At 37.9% G+C, this 14,656-nt stretch overlaps 1 long non-coding RNA gene and 1 other non-coding gene across 3 annotated transcripts in view; one reads left to right on the top strand and one right to left on the bottom strand.

The window, feature by feature from the left end:
- The window catches only part of LOC110126909 (uncharacterized), a 63,118-nt gene that overhangs the window by 33,820 nt on the left and 14,642 nt on the right, over positions 1–14,656 (bottom strand). The gene's annotated exons all lie outside the window — the stretch shown is intronic.
- Positions 8,672–8,778, top strand: LOC139035837 (U6 spliceosomal RNA). Its single transcript, XR_011488541.1, has one exon. It is a non-coding gene; the product is annotated as a U6 spliceosomal RNA (small nuclear RNA).

Genomic DNA, 14,656 nt, shown 5'->3' with positions numbered 1-14,656 from the left:
ATGTATTCATCTCCAGGATCCTCGGATTTCCTTGGTGGCTCAGATGATAAAAGAATCTGCCTGCAATGTGAGATGCCTGGGTTTTATCCGTGGATTGGGAAGATCCCCTGGAGGAGGGCATGGCAATCCACTCCAGTATCCTTGCCGGGAGAATCCACATGGACAGCGGATCCTGGCGGGCTACAGTCCACGAGGTCGCAAAGAGTCAGACACGACTGAGCGACTAAGCACAGCGTATGCATGTAGAATATATAGTTTTATTTTTATTTTCTAAAAAACCGATGCTGTATTGTACATATTATTCTGCAACTCACTTAAAAAAACCAGGGAGGTTTTAAAAAAATTTTATTTATTTTGTGGTTGTGCTGGGTCTTCGTTGCTGTGCAGGTTTTTCTCTAATTCCGGCAAGTGGGGGCTACTCTCTCGTTTTGGTGCACGGACTCCTTGCAGTGGCTTTGCTGTTGTGGAGTGTGGGCTCTAGAGCATATGTGCTTCAGTAGTTATGGGTTCTAGAGACTCAATTCAGACTCAATACTTGTGGTGCATGGACTTAGTTACTCTGCAGCATGTGGGATATTCCTGGATCAGGGATGAAACCCATGTCTCCTGCATTGGCAGGTGGATTCTTCACCACTGAGCCACCAGGGAAACCTGAAACTCATTTTTTTTTTTCTCATGTTGAAGCTCCACTTCTTTTTTTTTTGTAGTGGTTACATAATGTCCATTGTTTACATATTCTAGTTTTTCTGATCACTCCTGGTTGATGGTTCTTTGGGTTGTTTTTAGTTGTCTGCTATTTCAGACAATTCTATAGTGAAAACCCTTACACATGCCTCTACCTATCTATTTGCAAGCATTATTCTCTAAAGGAGCTGATGAAAAATGGACCTTTTCTGGTTTGAAAAGTATGTGCACTTAAATTTTTACTTGGTACTATTGAGCAGGCTTCCATAAAGGTTTATTGATTTACACTTTCAATAAGAAGATGAAAAGATGCCAAGCCTCACTAATAATCAGAGCAATGCAAATTCAAATAAAATAGGATACAATTTTTACCATTTGGGGTTCACAAATTTAAAAGGATTGATAATGCAAAGTGTGAGGGAAGATAGAGACATGTATCTTCACATAATGTTCTTTTTACAGCCAGCATCTACACATTATGGAAGATTCCTTGGAGACTTATTATTAAAAGTGATTATGTTAGACTGTTATGATAAATAAACAGGATATTTCTGTTATAGGATCATTGATTTTTATACGTGCTAATAGCCACCCTCTGTTAACATATACTCACCCAGAGTTTTTATCAGGTATTACTGTTTAGCAATTACTAATTTCTCTCTCTCTCTCTCTTTTTTTTTTTTTGGCCGTATAGTTGTGGCCTGTGAGATCTTCATTCCCAGGGATTGAACCCCTGCAGTGGAAGTACCGGGTCCTAACCACGGGGCCACAAGGGAATTCCCTATGATTACTAACTCCTTAATTTACCAAGTGGATAAGAATTTCTTCTCTTAACAACCACACTTTGGTTTACAAAGTACTTTCACATTCTCATAGGCTACTTCAGTTGATTTCTGTCTCACTGACAGTGTGAGATGCTGTTTCAGATGAGGAAACTGAAGCTCAGAGATGTTAAATGATTTTCCAAGGGCACAGTTATCAGTGGAAGGGCTCAGGTCATCTGCCTCTCAGTTCCATTAGCTTCTCACTTGCTTAATTTTTTAAAAACAAAGTACAGCTGAAGTCCCTCCTGTCTCTTCCGTGGAGCTCGAGGCATCCAGAATGAACCATAGGGGGCAGTCTGGCGCAGCAGAAGATAGAATAGGGTGGAGCCTATTCCATGAGAACTGGGTTTTTGTCTCCACTCTGGGCTCCCCTAGCTGTATGATCTTAAGCGAGTTATTTAATCTCACTTGGCCTCAGCTGCCCATTTCAGAAACTAGACATGATGGGATTTCCCTGGTGGCTCAGTGATAAGGATCCGCCTGCCAATGCAGTGGACATGGGTTCCATCCCTGGTCCGGGAAGATTCCACATGCCACAGGGCAACTAAAGCCCGTGAGCCACAGCTACTGAGCCTGAGCTCTAGGGCTCCCGAGCCACAACTACTGACCCCGTGAACCTAGAGTCTATGCGCCACAACAAGCGCACACGCTGCTTACTTACCAATACTGAAAAAAGAGATGATGCTGTGCAGTTCCCTCCAGTCGTGAGATTTTATTTAAGCCAGATGTAAGCTAGGGTTTTTTCTCTGCTCATACATTTTATGAAATACCATTTTTTGCAATGAATTTATACTTTGAAAATATGAATCCACGAAGGAAGAAATTTACCATATAATGCTTTCTTTGAAATATAAAAATGTTCCCTTATCTTTTTTCTTTCTTTCTTTATATATATATATATATATATATATATATATATATATAACATTATATGGCAAAACCCTTGCTGAAGGCTAGGGAAATCCCCAAGGGAAGAGCCACTGGTTTCAGGTAGCTGACTGTGTCTGAAAAGATGTTTTCTGCCTGGATCTCTTACTACGTGGCATGATTCCAATTCCACTTACATTTTTGCTGCCTATCATTACAGATTTTAAAAGTGACTTATTTTCCCATCCTACTTCCAATAGTGTAAAAGCTTTAACCCCAGTTGTTCTTTATAGTTCCAACTTCCATAAGAGCTGGAAGGAGCCTTAAGAGAGCACTTGATCCTGTCTTCTATCTTTGAACAAATAAAATATTTTTCCATTTAACAGAGGCAGCATCCAATGCCCAGAAAGCCTGTAACTTATTCAAGGTCTCATAGCTAGGGAGTCTCCTCGTGCAGAACTTATTCCATTCTTAGTGCGTGACAATTTATTGGTGATCCCGGCTCTTCCACAAAAATCACAACCAAAGTCAAAATAAGTAAACCATCAGATCGGTGAACCAAACATTCATTGGATGTTTTTATTTTATCACACACTACAAATTTTTCTATTTCTAACCATATTTTGATGCATTATTTATGAGGGCCATCTGGTCACAGGTTTACCAAGAAAACTAGAATTTTAAGTGTGCTTCATTTTTTTCAGGAAAAACACTGCATAAAGCTTGGACTTATCCTTAACCTGCTCATCAGTGACTCATGAGGCAAACAAATTTGTTAATAACATTTAAAAAAAAAACTGATGTATAATTAACATATAATAAAGTGTTCAAATCTTACATATAAACTACAAACATTCTTATATGTGCATACACAGTATAGAGAATTACCAGCACCTCTGGGCACTCCTTGTGCCTGGTACTAGTCACCACCCGAAGGGCAACCACTATTTTAACTTCAGTCATCAGAAGTTAGTTTTGATCTTTGAAAAATTCTGGATTTGAACTTCATGGAATCATACAGTATGGACTGTTTGTGTGTCTGCTTTCTCTCATTCAACATTCAGTTCACTTCAGTCACTCAGTCGTGTCCGACTCTTTGCAACCCCATGAACCGCAGCACGCCAGGTCTCCCTGTCCATCACCAACTCCCAGAGTCCACCCAAACCCATGTCCACTGAGTCAGTGATGCCATCCAACCATCTCATCCTCTGTCGTCCCCTTCCCCTCCTGCCCTCAATCCCTCCCAGCATCAGGGTCTTTTCAAATGAGTCAGCTCTTCGCATCAGGTGGCCAAAGTGTTGGAGTTTCAGCTTCAACATCAGTCCTTCCAATGAACACCCAGGGCTGATCTCCTTTAGGATGGACTGGTTGGATCTCCTTGCAGTCCAAGGGACTCTCAAGAGTCTTCTCCAACACCACAGTTCAAAAGCATCAATTCTTCTGTGCTCAGCTTTCTTTATAGTCCAACTCTCACATCCATACATGGCCACTGGAAAAACCATAGCCTTGACTAGACGGACCTTTGTTGACAAAGTAATGTTTCTGCTTTTTAATATGCTATCTAGGTTGGTCATAACTTTCCTTCCAAGGAGTAAGCATCTTTTAATTTCATGACTGCAATCACCATCTGCAGTGATTTTGGAGCCCAAAAAAATAAAGTCTGACACTGTTTCCACTGTTTCCCCATCTATTTGCCATGAAGTGATGCAACTGGATGCTATGACCTTAGTTTTCTGAATGTTGAGCTTTAAGCCAACTTGTTCACTCTCCTCTTTCACTTTTCATCAAGAGGCTCTTTAGTTCCTCTTCACTTTCTGCCATAATGGTGATGTCATCTGCATATCTGAGGTTATTGATATTTCTCCCGGCCATCTTGATTCCAGCTTGTGTTTCCTTCAGCCCGGCATTTCTCATGATGTACTCTGCATATAAGTTAAATAAGCAGGGTGACAATATACAGCCTTGATGTGTTCCTTTTCCTATTTGGAACCAGTCTGTTGTTCCATGTCCAGTTCTAACTGTTGCCTCCTGACCTGCATACAGGTTTCTCAAGAGGCAGGTCAGCTGGTCTGGTATTCCCACCTCTTTCAGAATTTTCCACGGTTTCTTGTGATCCATACAGTCAAAGGCTTTGGCACAGTCAATAAAGTAGAAATAGATGTTTTTCTTGAACTCTCTTGCTTTTTCGATGATCCAGAGGATGTTGGCAATTTGATCTCTGGTTCCTCTGCCTTTTCTAAACCCAGCTTGAATATCTGGAAGTTCATGGTTCTCACAGCATCGTTTTTAGGATTTGAAATAGCTCAACTGGAATCCCATCACCTCCACTAGCTTTGTTTGTAATGATGCTTCCTAAGGCCCACTTGACTTCACATTCCAGGATGTCTGGCTCTAGGTGAGTGTGTATGTCTATGGAATTGTTAACTATATTCTAAAAACGCAATTCACTTTCTGGCTCAGTTTCTCAGGGAATCTCTCAAAATTAGGCACATAATACACCAGCTACACACAGGTGTGTGCATGTGTGTTTGTGTGTGTGTATACTTACATCATGCAGCTGAGAAAAGAACTTTTAAAATGACTAGACTAGAATAATCTCTACTGCTTGTGTCACTTTCTACTCTTGTATCACCAATTTCCCTCTTCTCTTAAATGGGCTCTGATCTATCCAAGTATTCTCTTTTCTTCTTGCATAAATGGATATATAACTTGTACAACTTTCTTGAGTTAGATCCAGCATTCCCCATCAGGGCTCCGCAAGCACTGGTCTAGATGTGGGAAATGGCATCAAGCTTCATCTGACACAGACCTCCCTCATTAGCAAGAAAAGCATGATCACTCCCTATTTTCAGACTTAGCAGCTAGTAACTGAGTACACATAATCTTCAACGTACTTTTCTAGGTATGAAGAGAGTACAGAAAAAGAGCAGGAAGAGCCCTACCCTCGTGAACTTACAGACCATCAGAAGCAGGGTACTAGAGATAGCTACATAAAAGATCACAAGACAAGCCATCAAGTGTCAAACACTAAGCTCAAAGAGAAAAAATGTGTGAGATCAGAGGGAAAGGTAACTTCTAGGCGGGGTGATATCAGGAAAGCTTTGTGTTGTTGTTTAGATGCTAAATTGTATCCAACTATTTGTGATCCCCTGGACTGTAGCCCACCAGGCTTCTCTGTCCATGGGATTTCCCAGGCAAGAATACTGGAGTGGGTTGTCATTTCCTTCTCCAGGGGCTCCTCCTGACTCACAGACTGAATCTGTGACTCCTGCATTGGCAGGCAGATTCTTTACCGCTGAGCCGCCAGGAAAGCCTAATAGGGGAGTATTTGTATTAAGAACTAAGATGACAAAGCTAGGTAGGGTTAGTCATGCAGCGATGGAGGAGGACAGTTTAGATAGAAGACTGTAAGGACAAGGACATTGCACCGGGAAATCATGCAGTATGTACAGGGAGCTAGAATGCTGTTTGACCCAAAAGTAGGGCAAATGATGAAGAAACTGAACACCCAAGTCTATATAGCACTACAAGGCCCTCGAATAGGGACTGAATCCCAGGAATCTTCCTTCTGTAGTATTCTTCCCATAATTTGATCAAATAAACATTTTAGCCACTACATGCTTTCCTTACAACTGCCCATTATATACTGTCCATTAATTAATTGATTCAACAAACACTTATTGAATATCTACTACATACTAAACACAAATGGACTCTGTGGTCTCCAAGGTTGATCTGGTGTGTTATAAAACAGTTTTTTTTTTTCCAAATGGAGAGTCAGGCTAATATAATATTGGGCCAAGACAGATTTCCTTTCCCTCTAATTGCTAGAATTTTATTGAGTTATGCTTCAGAGCAAATACTATAAATAACAGAGAGAATTAAATAAACCACAAAAAAGGATCTCTGCATCATTTTTCTACATTACTTCAATACACTGAGTCTTACACATGTTTTTTCCATTACTACTTTTGCTTATGTTTGAACAAGGGGTAATACAAGAGGATCTGAAACCTTCCATTCTTGAGCAAAAGCTTAGAAACATTCCATATCATCTAGTACAACAAAACTCACTTCCTTTCAGCTTATCAACCACCAAAAGACATTTCCCCTTTGTACTTGTTATTTTTAATGTAACTATGGAGACGCAACACTTTTTATGCAACTGACACACATGATTCTGGTTTAATGTACTCATTTTCTAAGAAACATTTTAAAAATTGTGGTTACTATTAAAGCTTTGAGCTACTTTGGTATTTCAATGTAAATCCAATACATGTGTTAGTAAAATTCATGAGGGAATGGTTAAATACCAGGGACTACAGAGTCTTCACAATTCCAATGAATTGTTCCTAATTTAAACTTTGGGGCCAGAAAATAAAAGGGGGGTAATTATTATTTGAATAAATTAGGCTGTTAGATAGTTCTATAAGTTGTAGAGTTTATAAAGCTGCATTTTGAGAGTTACATTTCCAGGCATATGGCAGGCTAGACATTCAGACTGTCCTTCCTAGTGGAAACAACTTTTTTTTTTCTGACTGTACCATGCAGCTTACAGGATCTTAGTTCTCCAGGCAGGGACCGAACCAGCCCCGGCAGTAAAAGAGTCGAATCCTAAACCATTGGAACATAGCAAATTCCCTGAAAACAACTTAAAAAGCTGAATTAAAAAAAAAAATCCTAAACCTCTTAAAAGCACCAAAACATGGACTAGAAAGCTAGGAATTACAAGCTCAAAGAGAAGTGAAGTAGAGCCCAAACAAGCACATGAACAACACTGTCTAGGCAGAGAACACTAGCGGGCGCCATTTACACCCTGTTCACAAAAATGATGTCCCTGGAGTTGCTCAATCCTATGTCCTGAGATCACTTTTGACCTAAGGCATTTGCTCAAGCTGGTGAACTTCAGCTTTGACTTCAGTGGGGGTGCAGAGCGGGGTTGGGGGAGGGGAGGTAGTGGGACAGAAGGTAAAGCCTAGGCATTAGAGAATCCTGTAGGAGACCTCTCTTCCAACAAAACTTGGACCTTTTGGGTAGGGATGAAAAAACCTACACACCCAACACACTCAATTATCCTCAGATGACTACAAGGAAAATTCCTGTGGTGCTGAGCAGAACCAAGGACTAAAAAAAAATCTGTTCCTGAAAATTTTTAACTTATGATACAGCTAAAATAGGTCCAAGGAAAGTTCTATCACTATGAGTTGAGTAGGCCCTGGTATATGAAAGAAATAAATGCAAATCTTCTCTGGAGGAATGTACTTCAATAATACACAAATGATTTTCTAAGGAAAATGAGCATCTCCCAGTAACAAACACTAAGCCTCTCAAGACTTAAGTTACTATTGAGTGAGGACCAATAGAAACAATATCCAAGAGAAACAAGAGAAAACTCCCACAAAGAATTCAGGTATTTGAATTATAGAACACTGAAGGTAAAATAACTATGCTTTATTTTTTTGAAGAAATAAAAAAATGGAAAACACCTATTCAAATTAAGAAACTATAGAATATTTTAAATTCTACAGTAGATATTATAAAAATAGAATTTCTAGAATATAAAAACAATAACTGAAATCAATGACACAATGAACTGGTCTAAGAGCAAATCAGATACTAATGAAGAGAAAATTAATAAACCAAAGAATTTGACTATAGTAAATATCCAGCATAATTTAAAGAGAAACAGAAGAAAGGGAACTTGAAAGAGTAGTTAATAGATATGGAGGATAAATAAAACATTCTGACATACAGCAATTTAATCAGAGTTCTAGAAAGAAAGAAAAGAGAAAATGGTGCTGAGGAAAAGACAATAGCTAAGAATTTTCAAGGACCATTCTGTTTCAAAACACAGATTTAAGATACCAACTAAATTCCAAGCAGAATTAAAAACAAAACAAAAAATAATTTCATTTTAACACAACATAGTGAAACAGCAGAATACCAAGACAAAGAGACCATCTTAGAAACAGGCTTTTAAGTCCCTTCAGGAGAAAAAAATAACTGCCAACATAGAATTTTATCCTCAGGGAAAAAAAAAGTTTCCAAAAAGAAGACAAAAAAAAAAAAAAAGACGCTTTTAGATAAGCTAAGTGAGTTTGCTTCCATGATGTTCATAAAAGGAAATTCTAAAGAATGTACTTAAGAGAGAAAGTGATCTCAGATGAAAGGTTTAAAAACTAATGAATGAAGAGCAAAGAAAGTGGTAAAGATGGGTAAAGCTAAACAGATCTTGATTATATAGAACAAGAATAAAGTTTTCTGGGGTTAAAAAAAGATTTAAAATACAACAGTAAGTGCTTGCTTCGGCAGCACATATACTAAAATTGGAACGATACAGAGAAGATTAGCATGGCCCCTGCGCAAGGATGACACGCAAATTCGTGAAGTGTTCCATATTTAAAAAAAAAAATACAACAGTAACATAAAACTTGGAGGCAAGTATATAGATTTAAGGTATGTAGAGTGCTTGCTGCCTGGGAGAAGGGGAGAACTTTGATAAATATGTATGCTTTAATTTCAGTGCATCTGAAATTGTAATACACATCAGGATAATCTGAAGGGCTTTTTAAAACACAATGCTTAATGAAGCAACGGACAAAGAATTAATCTCAAAAATATACAAGCAACTCCTGCAGCTCAATTCTGGAAAAATAAAAGACCCAATCAAAAAGTGGGCCAAAGAACTAAACAGACATTTCTCCAAAGAAGACATACAGATGGCTAACAAACACTTGAGAAGATGCTCAACATCACTCATTATCAGAGAAATGCAAATCAAAACCACAATGAGGTACCATTACACGCCAGTCAGAATGGGCTGCTATCCAAAAGTCTGCATGCAATAAATGCGGGAGAGGGTGTGGAGAAAAGGGAACCCTCTTAACACTGTTGGTGGGAATGCAAACTAGTACAGCCACTATGGAGAACAGTGTGGAGATTCCTTAAGAAACTGGAAATAGAACTGCCATATGACCCAGCAATCCCGCTGCTGGCCATACACACTGAGGAAACCAGAATTGAAAGAGACAAGTGTACCCCAATGTTCATGGCGGCACTGTTTACAATAGCCAGGACATGGAAGCAACCTAGCTATCCATCAGCAGACAAATGGATAAAAAAGCTGTGGTACATATACACCATGGAATATTACTCAGCCATTAAAAAGAATATATTTGAATTAGTTCTAATGAGGTGGATGAAACTGGAGCCTATTATACAGAGTGAAGTAAGCAAGAAAGAAAAAACACCAATACAGTATACTAACGCATATATATGGAATTTAGAAAGATGGTAAAGATAACCCAGTATTCGAGACAGCAAAAGAGACACAGATATATTGAACAGTCTTTTGGACTCTGTGGGAGAGGACAAGGGTGGGATGATATGGGAGAATGGCATTGAAACATGTAAATTATCATATGTGAAACAAAACACCAGTCCAGGTTCGATGCATGATACAGGAAGCTCGGGGCTGGTGCACTGGGATGACCCAGAGGGATGGGATGGGGAGGGAGGTGGGAGAGGGGTTCAGGATGGGGAACACGTGTACACCCATGGTGGATTCAAGTCAGAGTATGGCAAAACCAATACAATGTTGTAAAGTAAAATAAATTAATTAACTAAAAAAAAAAACAACAACACAATGCTTGATTTAGTTGTGAGGTGAGCCCAAGAATTTACATTTCTAACAAGCCCCCAGCTTGATATTGATGTTCAAGACCACAGTTTATTTTACTTTTTTCAGATTTATTTTTAATGTGGACCATTTTTAAAGTCTTTATTGAATTTGTTACAATATTGCTTTTGTTTTATGCTTTGGATTTCTGGCTCTTGAGGGATGTGGGATCTTAGGTCTCTGACTAGGGACTGAACTCACATCCCCTACGTTGGAAGGCAAAGTCTTAACCAATGGATCTCCAGGGAAGTCCCAAGACTACACTTTAAATAGCACTGTTGACTAGCCATGAAAATAATAAAACTGAATACAAAATCCAAACTAGTAGAGGGGGAAAAATTGAAATAAGTGAAAATAAAGTGAAAAGCCAAATAAAAATAGAACCAGAGGAACAAGTGGAAAGGACAAAACAAAAATGGTAGGTACGAATTCATGTATGTTAGTAATTACATTAAACATGAAAGAATTAAATGCTTCAATTAAAAGATAAAGATTGATACAAAAAAATGAACTCAAAATGGATCACAGCCCTAAATAAAACTTTTAGAAGAAAATAATAGGAAAAAATATTTGTGACCTTGGGTTAGGCAAAGAGTAATTAGATACAACATCAAAAACATGATTAGTAGAAGAAAAACTGATTAATTTGGATTTCAGCAAAATGAAATATTTTGTTAAGATAAAGATAAGACACAATTGAGAGAACGAAAAGATGGCTATATAGGAAGAAAATATTTGCAAATCACGTATCTGATGAATATATAAAGAATTCCACATTCAAAAAAAATAATAAGGAAAAAACCAAGCCCCAAAATATTTACTTCACCAAAGAAGAGGCATGGATGGCAAATAAGCAATGAAAAGCTGCTCAACATCTTTCATCATTGGGGAAATGTAAATTAAAACCATAATAAAGACACTACAAAACACCTGTTAGAATAATTAAACTGAAACAATCTGACAATACCAAGAGCTGGTGAGAACAGGGAGCAACTGAATTCTTCCATGCTTTCTCATACTTTGCTGGAGGCCAATGCACAATAGTAGAGCCACTCTAGAAAACAATTTGGCAGTTTTTTGGGGTTTTTTTTATAAAGTTAAACATAGAATCACCACAAATGCAGCAATCTCACTCCCTGGTATTTACCAGAGTGAAATTAAAGCTTATGTTCATTCAAAAACCTAAACACAGATGTTTACAATAGCTTCACTTGTAATAACCAAAAATTAGAAACAGTCCAGATGTCCATTGACTTGGGAATGGATAAATTTTTACATCCATACAAAGAACACTGTTCAACAATAAAAAAAAATCCCCCCCTTTTTTTTTGCAGGGGAATAAACTCTTCACACACACAAGAACATGGATGAATCTCAAAAGTATTTTGCTTAGTGAAAGGAGTCAGACTCAAAAAGTACATATTATTCAATTTATATGACATTTCTGAAAAGGCAAAACTATAGGAACAGAAAACAGATTTGTGATTATCTTGGTTAAGGGTAGGGTGAGGGTCTGATCACAAAGGGGAAGCACAAGGGAATTTGGGTGGGGGTTGTATTCCGTATCTTTATCGTAGCGGTAGTTTTAACATTATGCATTTTGCCAAAACTTATTTTTATTGTATGTTAAATAACTCTTGTTTTTGTTTTTAAGACAAAGATAGTCAGATTGAGCAAAAATTTAACAGGGTCTCCAACAGCCTCTGTTGGCCAAGTGCAAACTTTGGTCAAGAAAAAGCAAGTTCAGTTCTCATTCTGAAAACACTTATAAGATTATGTACAAAACCTCATTTAAAAGTGAATAGTATTTCTATTTTTAGTTTGTTAACCTATAGCAGGAAATAAACACCAATAAACACCAGACTTAAATATACTTTAATGTATCATAGTTTTGAGTATTTTATACCACTGTAAAACATGTAAGATTAAGAATCTAAAGAGGTGGTTGAAACTGTCTAAAACGGTAGGGGTCCTTGAATTTTTTCACTTTGCATCCAGCTGTTTTGCCATCATCAGAGGGCTAATTTTAGAATGAGTAATCTTATAAAATACAGTGTAATTAAGAACGTGGAATTTTTTTTTCTGTAATTAAGAATTCTTTTCTTCTGAGACTTCTAATTCAGAATTGTACAGGGTGTTCAGTTTTCTAAACCAAGCCAGCAAACCAAGAGTAATCTGAACCATAAATCTGTGGCCAAGTCAAGAAACTTTTAGCTAAAGAGTCATATTTAACTTCTACAAGAATTGAATTCCAGCTCCTTTATATCAATATACTTTGAAATGAAGATAAAATTACAAATAAAGTTTTCACTCAATCTATAAGAAGCAATACGGAAATCATAGCATGTGATGGTTTATTCTTTCCTGCAAATTAAATAACTACATTTGCTTTGTAATGCAAGTAATCGAAATCTCCTTTCTTACTCTTACTAAAGGCTATAATAGCTGCTTTCCTTGCTTTCCTGTTCTAATGGGAATCATCAGCAACATGGAACATGCTGCCACATTCTTTAAGCAATGATGTGTATTTTGATGTAAAGAGTCAAACCTAAACCTAGTAATTTAGAGCACACTGTTATAGTTTTCCCCATTTCTCAAAATAACTGGAACTGAGGGCATATCAAATCTCCACCTTTTGTTGTGCCGTGTAGACACTGGCACAAATTAAAGAAATTCTTCATTTTTCAGGTCAAAATTAAGCCATCCTTTTTGTTCTGCTACACAGGCGAACAATGACTTTTCATTAATTACCTACAAAACAGATTAAGAGAAGACAATTTCAGGCAACATCTCACAGTTTCAAGTGTGACATGAGGGAGGATGTAAGCATGCTGATAAAGCTTATATAGTGTATGAGTTTTCTGTTAGACTATTAAATAAAAATGCTAATTTCTAGAATAAATCAACGACCCCACGGTCATCTCAAGTAGGTTATTCCAATGAGTCAATGACCCAAGAAACTTCTATAGAAAAATAAAGAACTGAAGGAAACTAGCACCTTTAAAAATTTTTTATTTATTTTTAATTGGAGGATAATTGCTTTATAGTGTTGTTTTTTGACATACTTCAACACAAACCAGTCATATGTATATACAAGTCCCCTGCCTCTTGAATGTCCCTCCCTTATATGGACCTGGAACCATGCTTTTTCTGAAATTTTAATGTCACCTAATTACTATAAGAGTGCTCCTAGTCACACAAGAAAAGCCGTTAGAGAGATCATGAGACCATTAACTGGCTGAACACACTTTTGCATGGTTAGAAAAACTGTATTACTGAACTCTTTGCCCCTGGCTTGTGACATTTATGGGTACCTTGCAATTTACCCACAGCTACTAAAAAAAAAAATTTAAGTTTCTTCAAGTTTCCACATGAAAAATGATCTTATTTGGTAGAAGTGGAGAAAAATGTGGAAGAATTAGTCTCATTAGGCTGGCTTTGAGTGGATACCCTATGTTTACAAAATATTTTGAGAGAGTCAGATCAGCAGTTCTAATGACAGCATCTTATACTGTTATCAGGAGGCACGCGCAGCCTGAGGAGAATTTTCTGTCTATCAGAGGGGCCCATATGTTGCTTATTTATCATTTCAACTTCATACTGGAATCAAAATTGAAAAAGGAAAACTTTGAAACTCAAGCAAGTCATCCGTGGCCAGAGTAATGAGGTCTCTTGACAAAAAACCCCCAAAACAAACAAAACAGAAAGCCCAAAAAACAGAGATTTCACACAGTTTTGAGAAACAAGCTTTGGTTTCCGAGTATTATTGCAGCTGTTTAATTCATTTGCTGATGTGGCTCAAGTATGCAGACACAGTAAATTTTTAATGGGTTTACGTGTCCTCAGTAGTTTTCCCATTTTTAAGAGAAATGAGAAGCACTACAGTAGGGACCAAGTAGTAGCAATTACTTATTTTCAGAAGCTGTATTTTACTGACTAAAGCAGCACTTGTAGATAATAGGATTATTTCTTGGCTCTTGTACTATGACTGTATGTTATAAAACTGAAAACTCTCTGATATAGATAAAGGATGGGGTCAATGAAACAATAACATTTCTGGACTTTCCCGGTGGTCCGGTTGTTAAGAATCCACCTGCCAATGCAGGAGACACAGGTTCAATCCCCAGCCCAGGAGGATCCTATGTGCCGCAGAGCAGCTAAGCCCCTGGCCACAACCCCTGAGCCCTCACTCCAGAGTCTTCAAACTGCAATACCCAGCCCACAGGCCACAACTGCTGAAGCCCTTGCACCTTAGAGCTCCACAAGAGAAGCCCCTGCAATGAGAAGCCCGCGCACTGCCACTAGAGAGAAGCCCCCACTCGCCACAACCAGACAAAGCCGGAGCACAGCAATGAAGACACAGTGCAGCCAAAAATAGTAAATAAGTAAATAATTTTTTAAAGTGAAATATTTTTTAAAGAAAGGAATACACTCTTCCAAAAAGGTGATAACTTCCTTATAAAAAGAAACACGTGAAGCCTAGCAGTCACCATTTCGTTTATTCCATTATGATTGCTTAAGTTTTCAAGTGGGCAGTATTCTATTTCAAGGCCATTCTGTTGCAAAACTTTGCTATGTGGTTGTAACATAACTGTGTCTGTTG

This window comes from Odocoileus virginianus, chromosome 6 (genome assembly GCF_023699985.2).
Source record: "Odocoileus virginianus isolate 20LAN1187 ecotype Illinois chromosome 6, Ovbor_1.2, whole genome shotgun sequence".
NCBI classification, from domain to species: Eukaryota; Metazoa; Chordata; class Mammalia; order Artiodactyla; family Cervidae; genus Odocoileus; species Odocoileus virginianus.
The sequence above is the reverse complement of the archived record's forward strand: the minus strand, read 5'-3'. Positions and strand labels throughout refer to the sequence as shown.